Here is a 13,019-nt window from a genome sequence, read left to right on the forward strand (position 1 = left end):
AAACTCACACACACACACACTCACGCTTTTTCACTCTCTCACACACACACGCCTCAAAGTTTCTCTCTCTCTCTCTCTCTCTCTCTCTCTCTCTCTCTCTCACACACACACACACACTCACACACTCACGCTTCAAACTCTCACTCACACGCTACAGTATGTCCTCACGAATAGCTCACAGTGATCGGAGACGTATTCGCTTAATTGACTCTTTGATGTCAACATTTTTCACCTAAACACGAACATCACTCAACACAGTGAACAAACCCGACGGTCTCCTCGCTTACATCACTCATATTTTAATTAAAGAATGCTTTTTAAGCTTTAGGATAATGGATTTTGGATATAATAATAATAATAATGATAATAATAATAATAATAATAATAACAACAACAACAACAACAACAACAAGACATGACAGACTTCTAGAGTCGCTCCGTAACCTAAATTCATATATCTGGCTATAAAACGTCACAGAATCACATCACGCTTACATTGTGGAGCGCTTTAAATGGATTTGACACGAGCATGAGCATCGTCTGTTGTCATAAGCGCTCTGTGTGTGTGTGTGTGTGTGTATGTGTGTGTGTGTGTGTGTGTGTGTTTGGGGGAGGGAGAAACCTGCAGGCTTGCATGTTCTGAAGAATTCCACACACACTATCATCATTTTCATGGCAGGTATGAGCATCCGAAGCAAATCAGACTGAATGGGAATGGGACAGTGTATTTCCTCCCTCTCTCACGCTCTCTCTTTCTCTTTCTCTCTCTTTCTCTCCATCAGCGAGACTAACACAGGAAGCGGATGAGTGTGTGTGGATGGGTGGCTGAATAGAGTGTGTTAAAGAGATGAACCCAAATAAACCGGAGAGCTGAAAGAGGCAGAGCTGTCAGAGGATGAATACAGCTTTGTGCCCTGTCTCTCTCTCTCGCTCTCTCTCCCACACACACACACACACACACACGTGTACACAACCATGTACACACTCACGTACACACACAGGGCAATTAGTGTTGGATTGGGGAGGCAGAAACACAGATGCTACAGGCCTCATACAGTTGTGAATGTTAAACAGAGAAGCAGGTGCAGCAGAGAGAGAGAGGGAGGGAGAGAGAGAGAGAGAGAGAGATGGTAATACTAAGACTAATGTCTGCTGACATGGCCGTCTCTTCTCTCTGAATGGATAATCACAATACACAGTGATTATGAAAGAAAGAAAGACAAAGGTGAAAAACGAAGGAAAGACAAACTCCTTACAGAGAGCTAAAGGATGAAAGAAAGAAATTTATCCCACGCAGAGGGCTAAAAGGAAAAGAAAAAGGGGGAGAGAAAGAAAAAGAAAGGAAGGGGATAAGAAAAACAAAGAAAGAAAGTTAAGGGAAAAGAAAGGAAGTAAGGGGAACAAAAAAATTTAAAAATAAAGAAAACCAAGAAACGATAGAAAGAACGTAAAAGTGAACAAAGGTAGAATGAGAAAGAACATAAAGAAAGAGGAGTTCACGAGACAACACCAGAGACGTTCTTGACGTCTGTCCCGTCCGGTATTCTCTGATATCATCCTGCACTCGTGTGGCCCCGCCCCCTGATACGATCATCACAGAGAAACGTTAGTGTACATTTATATAGAGCAATAAACATCAGTCCAGTCCGACTCGTGTAGGAGAGTGTGATGGAGTAAAGCTTCTGCTGACTCATCTCTCCATCCATCTCTCTCTCTCTCTCTCTCTCTCTCTCTCTCATTACAGCTGACAGAGTGAGTCAGGAGAGGTGTAGACGGAGAGACATCGGGTGAATCGTTTCTCTCTGTGATTAAACCCATCAGCTCGCTCTCCCGTCTCTAATTTTCTCCTCTTCAGCTCTTACTCTTCGGCCCTCGTTCCTCCTCTCCATTTCTCCGACATCTCTAAAAGAAAGCGTATATTTTTTCTACGTACACTGGCGTATTAAGTCGTGTTCAGACGGATGCTTGGCGTAACCGAGCGCATATTGGTGCAATAAAGATGCCATGCCTCTCTCTCTCTCTCTCTCTCTCTCTCTCTCACACACACTGCAGGAGTTCTACATCATCCGTAAGTGATGACTGATGACCATGTGACAGATTTTAAGCATCACAGCTCTCAATATAGATTTCCTAATTACTTTCAGGACCTGAATGTATTGACTTAGTTTTTTGTTTCTTTCTGAAAACATGATTAAAATGACCAGAACTGGTATTGAGGGTAATAAGGAACGTCGTCTTCAATTTTCCTTTTCTCTTCTTCGGGAAGCCGTTGCAATAAACATGATCGTTTCCTGCGAGTACACACTCCCGATCTAGCTATAAAACACTCGGTGTCATGCTGTCTTGGGAAAATATTCAGTGCGACGAAACGGAGTTACCGTTACTATCCAAAAGGTGATTATCCCCCCCCCCACGTCCTGAAGTTCATTCCTGTTTATTTATTCATGAACAAAATATCATGCCTTTTATCCGTTTGTAGTCACGTGTAACGTCCGTGAAGCGAGATAGTTCCTGTTCTCGTTTACGTTCTAGCAGCTATAGACAGTCGTTTCCTCACCAGCCTTTCTTTATTCTCTCTCTTAAAGTTAATAAGACAACCCCCCCCCACCCCAACTCCCCCCACCCCACCCTCAACCGTCACAGATTGTTGTGTGAGCAAGAAACCACAAAACAAGTAAAGCCCTCTGTCCTGAAGATGTCGGAAACGTTTCAGCTTCACATCTGACACTGGAGACTCCTTCCATAAACGTTAATCAAACGTCTCCTTACGGAAAACGTCACCACACCAACGACGACACGTTCTTCCTTCGTTAAATAACAAACCTCTTCTTCAATATTAGTTCATTATCAGTTATGTCCGTGAGCGTCCATGCGAGTGAGACGTTACTATGGAAACGCGAACGTATTTTAACCAGCGCGTTAATACGAACTTCTGAATGTTGTGACCAGAACAGAGAAGCCTATCAGGTATCGAACGCTCTGTATCCTGTGGAGAAGAGAGTCCAAGGCTGAGAATATTCTCCACCCGACTCTCTCTACCAGATTATCTCCAAACCGAAAAGGTCATTTTCTTTTCTTTTTTTTTTTCCCCCTCCTTCTCATCTCTGAAACATTGCGAGGCTCACACCTCGCCCGTGCGGCTCTCTCGTCCGTGCTGATTGGATGCCGAACGTTTCGAGATGCTTGGATGACTGTAATTCCCTCCACACTGGTATTAGTTCTAAATCTCTCAACTTCACTCCTTCATCAGCTTGCCATATCTTCCCCAAGTCCTCTGGGTCCTTCTTATTTCTCGTCTGATCTCCTTCTTCGCTTCCAGCCCACCTGCTGTATAGGACAGAGAAGCTCCAACACTCCGTATTTGAACTTCGTCCATTTGCACGCCGGTTTTGAAATCTGATTGGCTGAACCTCATATGAACTGCACATGAAGCTGGGTACAGCTTCATATGATTGGACGTCATCATTTTAACAAATAAATATTTCATTTATTCAGCTCATTTAGCTGAGCGTATGTAGCTACAGCCATCTAGCTAATGTTATCATAAACAGCCGTGTAACTAGCCAGCCAGCTTACCGATATAAAGAGCTCAGAACAGAGCACTGTGCTGGTATCCAGTTTTTTTCAGCTGCTGAAAATCGGATAGCTTTATTTATTTATTTTTTTGATGGATGTTGGTACATCCCACAGTAAAACACTTCATCCGTACTGTGTGTCAGGTGTTCAACTCATTCCCCGAGTCAGAAAGAAAGAAACACAGAAACGAAAAGTAAAAAAAGGGAAGGGAGGAATACATAAAGGAAGGAAAGAAAAGGAAAAAAAAAAAAATCACAGAGAGCTAAGGGAGAAAGAAAGAAAAGGATGGGAGGAAGAAAAAAAGAAAAAAATAAAGGAAGGAATGACCGAAGGAAGAAAATGACCCCTTACGAAGCGCTAAAAGGAAAGGAAAAGAGGAGAGAAAAAGGAAAAAGAAAGTTAAGGGAAAGGAACGGAAGAAAGAAAACGAACCCTGACGAAGCGCTAAAACGAAAAGAAAGGGGGAAGAGAAAGAAAAGAAAGGGGAGAAGAAAAACAAGAAAGTAAGTTAAGTGAAAGGAAAGGAATTAAAGGAGCCCTTACGGTGGTCTATATACATGTCTGGAAGGATTTAGAGCGATTTTTCTTTGTCCCTAACCTTTAATCAGTGTAAAATGTACTTAATTAAAGTTGCAAGACTAAAAAAAATAATAATAAAAAAAATAGTAGCACGGCTAGGAGAACGTAACTGTGAAATACACACCCACACACACAAACACATACACACACCTAATCAGAGAGAGCGGGAGCCGGAAGCTAATCAGTGTCATCCAGGATAATCAGACACTTCGTAATTAACAAACTACTGAAAAAAAGAAAAAGTGACTCAGTCACTCCTAATTATGAAGTGTTTATTAGAGGCGGCAAAAATTAAGAGACAGAGTCAAAATCAAGAACAGAGAGCCCCGACACACACGTCAACATTACACACACTCTACAAAACACCCCGGGGGTCTAGACTCTAGAACACGCACCACGTATTACACACGGGCCTTAAGCGCTACGGTATACACCGATACGTACGTCTTCATGTTTAAATTATAACCACGGTGTCTTCATACGGTAATCATGACTTCATCTTTACATTCCATTCATCACATTTACTCAGCTCATTCAGATATAAAGTGTTTTCTTGAACTTATTCAGTTAATATTTGTTCCACATGGAAAAATCGCTAATAATCTCTCAGAATAATAGACTTTTTTTTTTTTAAATAAAAACTCCATTCTTTAAAACAATTTTAATAATTAGTGATTTATGAAATAAATAAACACACATGCATGGTACTGTCGAATGCAACCGAACTGTTAAACATATTCAAGTGGCAGCAAAGTGTGGCAATACTTCCAATAGGAAATAAATCTTGGCTGAAGTTCAAACCAAATTCAGTTTGAAACGATATGAAATGATGGAGAGAGAGAGAGGGAAAAAAAAGACCCTGTGTGATGGAAAGACTTTAGAAGCGCGAGAACTTTCCAATTCACGGACTCTTGCTCCTCGCTCACCCGAGAGCACGCGGTGTTTGTTTTGTATTAGCTATAGTGTGAAGTCGGCTTTTCTCTGACATTCAAATCTCCTACAAGTTCACACCACAGGACAAGCAACCAGGAATTTCACACCATCACACCACGGCAGCTCAACGGAAGTGTAATAATACAGAAGCCTGGTGTGAACAAGTGTCTGCTTTATCCACACGATACAACGCTCTTTTATTATCTTTTACTGTCCGCCTCTCTCGTACCGCGTCTCGACCTCATGCCACCACCTTGTTATATTTTACTTCTTAGATCTTAAATTTAATGAAATAAAAAGTCAATAAATGACAGTTGCCCAAAAGTTGAAGCCCCCCTAGACAGCGCCACGCATTTACCATCAAAATGTATCTGAGTGTTGAACAAGAACTTTGCACAACCATCGAGAATCCAATCAAGGCTCAAACCTGAACAAATAACACTGCTGTAAGTCATCAGAGAGAGAGAGAATGGAAAAAGAGAGACACAGAAATAGAAAGAAAGAGCAAAAGAGGGAGAATAACACTCCATTTTTAATTGTGGCATTATATTACATTTTCACTATTGTCGAGACTAATATTTTTAGAGCTGCGTAATTGTAAACAGCAGATTGACGACGGTATCGAGAATGACTCACGGATCCCATCCGTCATTATGATTATTACATCTTATACTAGAAATACTCGAACCTGATAGGCCAGAAGGTGTGCGTTATTTCTATCTATAACATCGCGGCTCGGACTTTAGTTCCAGCTGTAACTATAGTATAGTATATATGGCTATAGTACAGATAGTATAGTATGTATGACTATAGTACATATAGTATGTATGGTATGTCTATAGTATAGTATGTATGGGGTATATATATCTATAGTATAGGTAGTATAGTATGTATGGCTATAGTACAGATAGTATAGTATGTATGGTATCTCTGTAGTATAGTATGTATGGGGTATATATATCTATAGTACAGATAGTATAATATGTATGGCTATAGTACAGATAGTATAGTATGTATGGCTATAGTATGGATAGTATAATATGTATGGCTATAGTATAGTATGTATGGGGTATATATATCTATAGTACAGATAGTATAGTATGTATGGCTATAGTAAGGATAGTATAATATGTCTGGCTATAGTAAAGATAGTATAGTATGTGTGGCTATAGTATGGATAGTATAATATGTATGGCTATAGTATAGCTAGTATAATATGTATGGCTATAGTATGGATAGTATAATATGTATGGCTATAGTACAGATAGTATAGTATGTATGGCTATAGTACGGATAGTATAATATGTATGGCTATAGTACGGATAGTATAATATGTATGGCTATAGTAAGGATAGTATAATATGTATGGCTATAGTATGGATAGTATAATATGTATGGCTATAGTATAGTATGTATGGGGTATATATATCTATAGTACAGATAGTATAATATGTCTGGCTATAGTACAGATAGTATAATATGTATGGCTATAGTATGGATAGTATAATATGTATGGCTATAGTATAGCTAGTATAATATGTATGGCTATAGTATGGATAGTATAATATGTATGGCTATAGTATAGCTAGTATAATATGTATGGCTATAGTATGGATAGTATAGTATGTATGGCTATAGTATGGATAGTATAATATGTATGGCTATAGTATAGCTAGTATAATATGTATGGCTATAGTATGGATAGTATAATATGTATGGCTATAGTATGGATAGTATAATATGTATGGCTATAGTATGGATAGTATAGTATGTATGGCTATAGTACGGATAGTATAATATGTATGGCTATAGTAAGGATAGTATAATATGTATGGCTATAGTATGGATAGTATAATATGTATGGCTATAGTATGGATAGTATAATATGTATGGCTATAGTACGGATAGTATAATATGTATGGCTATAGTATAGCTAGTATAGTATGTATGGCTATAGTATGGATAGTATAGTATGTATGGCTATAGTACGGATAGTATAATATGTATGGCTATAGTAAGGATAGTATAATATGTATGGCTATAGTACGGATAGTATAATATGTATGGCTATAGTACGGATAGTATAATATGTATGGCTATAGTACGGATAGTATAATATGTATGGCTATAGTACGGATAGTATAATATGTATGGCTATAGTACGGATAGTATAATATGTATGGCTATAGTAAGGATAGTATAATATGTATGGCTATAGTATGGATAGTATAATATGTATGGCTATAGTACGGATAGTATAGTATGTATGGCTATAGTACGGATAGTATAGTATGTATGGCTATAGTACGGATAGTATAATATGTATGGCTATAGTAAGGATAGTATAATATGTATGGCTATAGTACGGATAGTATAATATGTATGGCTATAGTACGGATAGTATAATATGTATGGCTATAGTACGGATAGTATAATATGTATGGCTATAGTACGGATAGTATAATATGTATGGCTATAGTAAGGATAGTATAATATGTATGGCTATAGTACGGATAGTATAATATGTATGGCTATAGTACGGATAGTATAATATGTATGGCTATAGTACGGATAGTATAATATGTATGGCTATAGTACGGATAGTATAATATGTATGGCTATAGTACGGATAGTATAATATGTATGGCTATAGTATGGATAGTATAGTATGTATGGCTATAGTATGGATAGTATAGTATGTATGGCTATAGTATGGATAGTATAGTATGTATGGCTATAGTATGGATAGTATAGTATGTATGGCTATAGTATGGATAGTATAATATGTATGGCTATAGTATAGCTAGTATAATATGTATGGCTATAGTATGGATAGTATAGTATGTATGGCTATAGTATGGATAGTATAGTATGTATGGCTATAGTATGGATAGTATAATATGTATGGCTATAGTATGGATAGTATAATATGTATGGCTATAGTATAGCTAGTATAATATGTATGGCTATAGTACGGATAGTATAATATGTATGGCTATAGTACGGATAGTATAATATGTATGGCTATAGTACGGATAGTATAATATGTATGGCTATAGTACGGATAGTATAATATGTATGGCTATAGTACGGATAGTATAATATGTATGGCTATAGTATAGCTAGTATAATATGTATGGCTATAGTATGGATAGTATAGTATGTATGGCTATAGTATGGATAGTATAATATGTATGGCTATAGTATGGATAGTATAATATGTATGGCTATAGTATAGCTAGTATAATATGTATGGCTATAGTATGGATAGTATAATATGTATGGCTATAGTATGGATAGTATAATATGTATGGCTATAGTACGGATAGTATAATATGTATGGCTATAGTACGGATAGTATAATATGTATGGCTATAGTACGGATAGTATAATATGTATGGCTATAGTATAGCTAGTATAATATGTATGGCTATAGTATGGATAGTATAATATGTATGGCTATAGTAAGGATAGTATAATATGTATGGCTATAGTAAGGATAGTATAATATGTATGGCTATAGTAAGGATAGTATAATATGTATGGCTATAGTAAGGATAGTATAATATGTATGGCTATAGTATGGATAGTATAATATGTATGGCTATAGTACGGATAGTATAATATGTATGGCTATAGTACGGATAGTATAGTATGTATGGCTATAGTACGGATAGTATAGTATGTATGGCTATAGTACGGATAGTATAATATGTATGGCTATAGTATGGATAGTATAATATGTATGGCTATAGTATAGCTAGTATAATATGTATGGCTATAGTACGGATAGTATAGTATGTATGGCTATAGTACGGATAGTATAGTATGTATGGCTATAGTACGGATAGTATAGTATGTATGGCTATAGTATGGATAGTATAATATGTATGGCTATAGTATGGATAGTATAATATGTATGGCTATAGTATGGATAGTATAATATGTATGGCTATAGTATGGATAGTATAGTATGTATGGCTATAGTAAGGATAGTATAATATGTATGGCTATAGTACGGATAGTATAATATGTATGGCTATAGTACGGATAGTATAATATGTATGGCTATAGTATGGATAGTATAATATGTACGGCTATAGTATGGATAGTATAATATGTATGGCTATAGTATGGATAGTATAATATGTATGGCTATAGTATGGATAGTATAGTATGTATGGCTATAGTATGGATAGTATAATATGTATGGCTATAGTACGGATAGTATAGTATGTATGGCTATAGTATGGATAGTATAATATGTATGGCTATAGTATGGATAGTATAATATGTATGGCTATAGTATGGATAGTATAGTATGTATGGCTATAGTAAGGATAGTATAATATGTATGGCTATAGTACGGATAGTATAATATGTATGGCTATAGTACGGATAGTATAATATGTATGGCTATAGTATGGATAGTATAATATGTACGGCTATAGTATGGATAGTATAATATGTATGGCTATAGTATGGATAGTATAATATGTATGGCTATAGTATGGATAGTATAGTATGTATGGCTATAGTATGGATAGTATAATATGTATGGCTATAGTACGGATAGTATAATATGTATGGCTATAGTACGGATAGTATAATATGTATGGCTATAGTAAGGATAGTATAATATGTATGGCTATAGTATGGATAGTATAGTATGTATGGCTATAGTATGGATAGTATAGTATGTATGGCTATAGTATGGATAGTATAGTATGTATGGCTATAGTAAGGATAGTATAATATGTATGGCTATAGTATGGATAGTATAATATGTATGGCTATAGTATGGATAGTATAGTATGTATGGCTATAGTACGGATAGTATAATATGTATGGCTATAGTAAGGATAGTATAATATGTATGGCTATAGTAAGGATAGTATAATATGTATGGCTATAGTATGGATAGTATAATATGTATGGCTATAGTATGGATAGTATAATATGTACGGCTATAGTATGGATAGTATAATATGTACGGCTATAGTATGGTTAGTATAATATGTACGGCTATAGTATGGATAGTATAATATGTATGGCTATAGTATGGTTAGTATAATATGTACGGCTATAGTATGGATAGTATAATATGTATGGCTATAGTATGGATAGTATAATATGTATGGCTATAGTATGGTTAGTATAATATGTACGGCTATAGTATGGATAGTATAATATGTATGGCTATAGTATGGTTAGTATAATATGTACGGCTATAGTATGGATAGTATAGCTACAGATACGCCACATAATCTAAGACTAACATATCACTGTTGATGTAGTGAAGGTTTATTGAAGGAATCTTTGTTGTAAGCGAATCTTTGTTCTAACAGTCATGGTGCTTTGCAAAGTTTTCCAGCACAGGAAAATCTTAAGGTTCGTTGGTAAAATGACAAGCTGCGTTTTGTGAGAGAGAGAGAGAGAGAGAGAGAGAGAGAGAGAGAGAGAGGTGAAGAACGCTGTTATGCGTGACGCATCATTCGTTAATAAATGAAACATTATAACCGTTGGCAGATCGCTGTGGTATAAGCAGAATAACACTCCAGACCGTGCTGTTGTAGAAAAATAATACACTTTGGCGTGCCTTATTTTCGTACAACTGCACAGTCTGTCGTGTTTATTCCTTACATATAATTTAAATGCCAGAAAACTCAAACAGCTGCTCAGACAGCTTTTCATACCGCAGGTGAAAACTCACCCATGTCTCTCGTGTCGTAACCATAGTGACAGCAATGATGAGCCTAACTAGCACCTGGCCGACAAGGGCTGCGCTCATTACTTCAAACCATAGGCTACATATGAAACCCAAAAAAATTGATCTTGAATCAAACAACGAGTGTTTGAGCAATTTTCCACGTATTACTTGCCTAAAATATAGTAAACACTGCTGCTCCGATTGTCTCACACAAAACAGTATATTACATGAAAAACACAATACTATCATCACAAGAGTAGTAAATAGGGCTGAAATGAAAGAGTACATTATTAAGAGGTGTGTCTTGGGCTGTTGCTCTGACATCCAATCAACTCCACTCCTGTCATTTCCTTTAAAAACCGAGACGTATGATCGTTTTTTACTATCCAGAACCGGTGTGTTTTCTCTTCTAGTACGGTCTAGGAGTTGGCGAATTCTGTTTTTTAATTCTTGGACATTTTATTGATCATTGAGCAGTAATGCACTGCTCCGTACATGTAAACGATCAGTCTCGTTAACTGTGCACTTAACGATACGTAAATGGAAATGACTGATTATTAGGAGGCATAACGAAACAGGCTGGATACGTAAGAAGATTCACCAACATTACTGTTACCCATGAGAACGACAGTGTCCTTATTCATAGTGCCTATGCATGAGGAGCATCACCTACGTCTCTGGTGCCCCGTGTGAAGAGATTCATATGTAGCAGCCACAACCGTGCGTCGGACAAAAAGCGTGTTTCACGTCACGCTGCATGTTATCAAAATTTCACTTGCGCAGCTACAAAAAGGAAGCCCTGAGAGTGAGCGAGACAAAAACAATGCTGAGAAAGACAGACGGAGAAAGAGAGTGAACTCATTAATGGCCTTCCTGCTGGTAATGGGATGTGTTGGATGGAGAGAGAAGCAGGCAGAATATAAATGTCTCGCTCCGAGTACACTTCCTCTAGCGCTCCATGCTCGCTCTAGCTCTCAGCCTGGCTCGTCTTCCCCCTGAACCTAGCCCTGGCGCTTCATTAAGCCAAGAAATTAAAATCTGTGTCCCCGGTGGGCCGAAAACGAGGGCCGCACTCCGATCTGACGCATCGGCTAACGTTAGACGGCTAACGGAGCGGCGGCTTTATAAGGAGTTTGCAGGGGCGGCGGTAGCGGGGGGAACCTCATTAGGGTACGTGAACCAAAACTAGACTGACAGACCTGTTAGCAATAAAATCAGATGAGATAAAGGTACTGATGAAGCGGTTATGATGTCTCCAAGTCTGCTGATGCTGTTCTCAATAAACACCAAGCACACTGGACGCTAGGGGGCGCTAATCACTCGAACAAAGGCTGCAGATCTCTTTGTTTTTCGGACAGCTGTAGCATTGCCTGGATTTGATCACTGCTACCACCAAGTAAAGAATACAACACTTCATGTCCTACTGTTACGATGTGCTGGAGTAATGAAGAGGAGTTCCTGTTACCACCCTGAAGTTGGTATTTTCCTGTAACAGCACGCCCTGACGTGTTTTACTCCTCTGATACCACAGCAGCTTGCCAAGGATTATACATTTGATTTATTAAAGAACGGCGCTCCATACTTTAAAAAAACAAAACGAAAACATTTATAGTTACATTTCATGTTGTGGAATGTCCAGAAAACATGTTTCCCTCACCAGCCTCACAGGACTAAATCTCTCTCTGCGTTAGTATTCTCACTGTTTATCCACGTTTGAGCAATGGATCGTCCTGAAGACTAAAGTGTTGAACTGAAGCTATTTGCGTCTGCTTAGGGTTATTTTTCCAGCCTATATTACCTGTTCTTGGAACTAAAACACAATTTTCATCAACTGAGCCCCAGAGTGATCCTTCACGTGGACGTATTTAGTAATGAATAAGTGACAAAAAAATGGACTAGTGCTGAATCATCATCAATACACATCAATCACCTGCTTTCGTACCGGCTGCAGATGGCTTACATGCTAACACACACACACACACACACACACACACACACGCGCACACACACACGCGCACACACACACGCGCACACACACACGCGCACACACACACGCGCACACACACACGCGCACACACACACGCGCACACACACGCGCACACACACGCGCACACACACGCGCACACACACACACGCGCGCGCGCACACATCACAAATCACATTACAGAGATTAAGATGTCCCTGGGCAGAGCACAAATGAAAATGGCAACTAATCACGGCA

At 38.0% G+C, this 13,019-nt stretch overlaps 1 protein-coding gene across 1 annotated transcript in view; it reads right to left on the bottom strand.

Annotated features, from left to right (window-relative positions):
* Positions 1–13,019, bottom strand: part of itfg1 (integrin alpha FG-GAP repeat containing 1) — a 116,630-nt gene that overhangs the window by 55,079 nt on the left and 48,532 nt on the right. The gene's annotated exons all lie outside the window — the stretch shown is intronic.

Source organism: Ictalurus punctatus, chromosome 27, assembly GCF_001660625.3.
Source record: "Ictalurus punctatus breed USDA103 chromosome 27, Coco_2.0, whole genome shotgun sequence".
Lineage (NCBI taxonomy): Eukaryota > Metazoa > Chordata > Actinopteri > Siluriformes > Ictaluridae > Ictalurus > Ictalurus punctatus.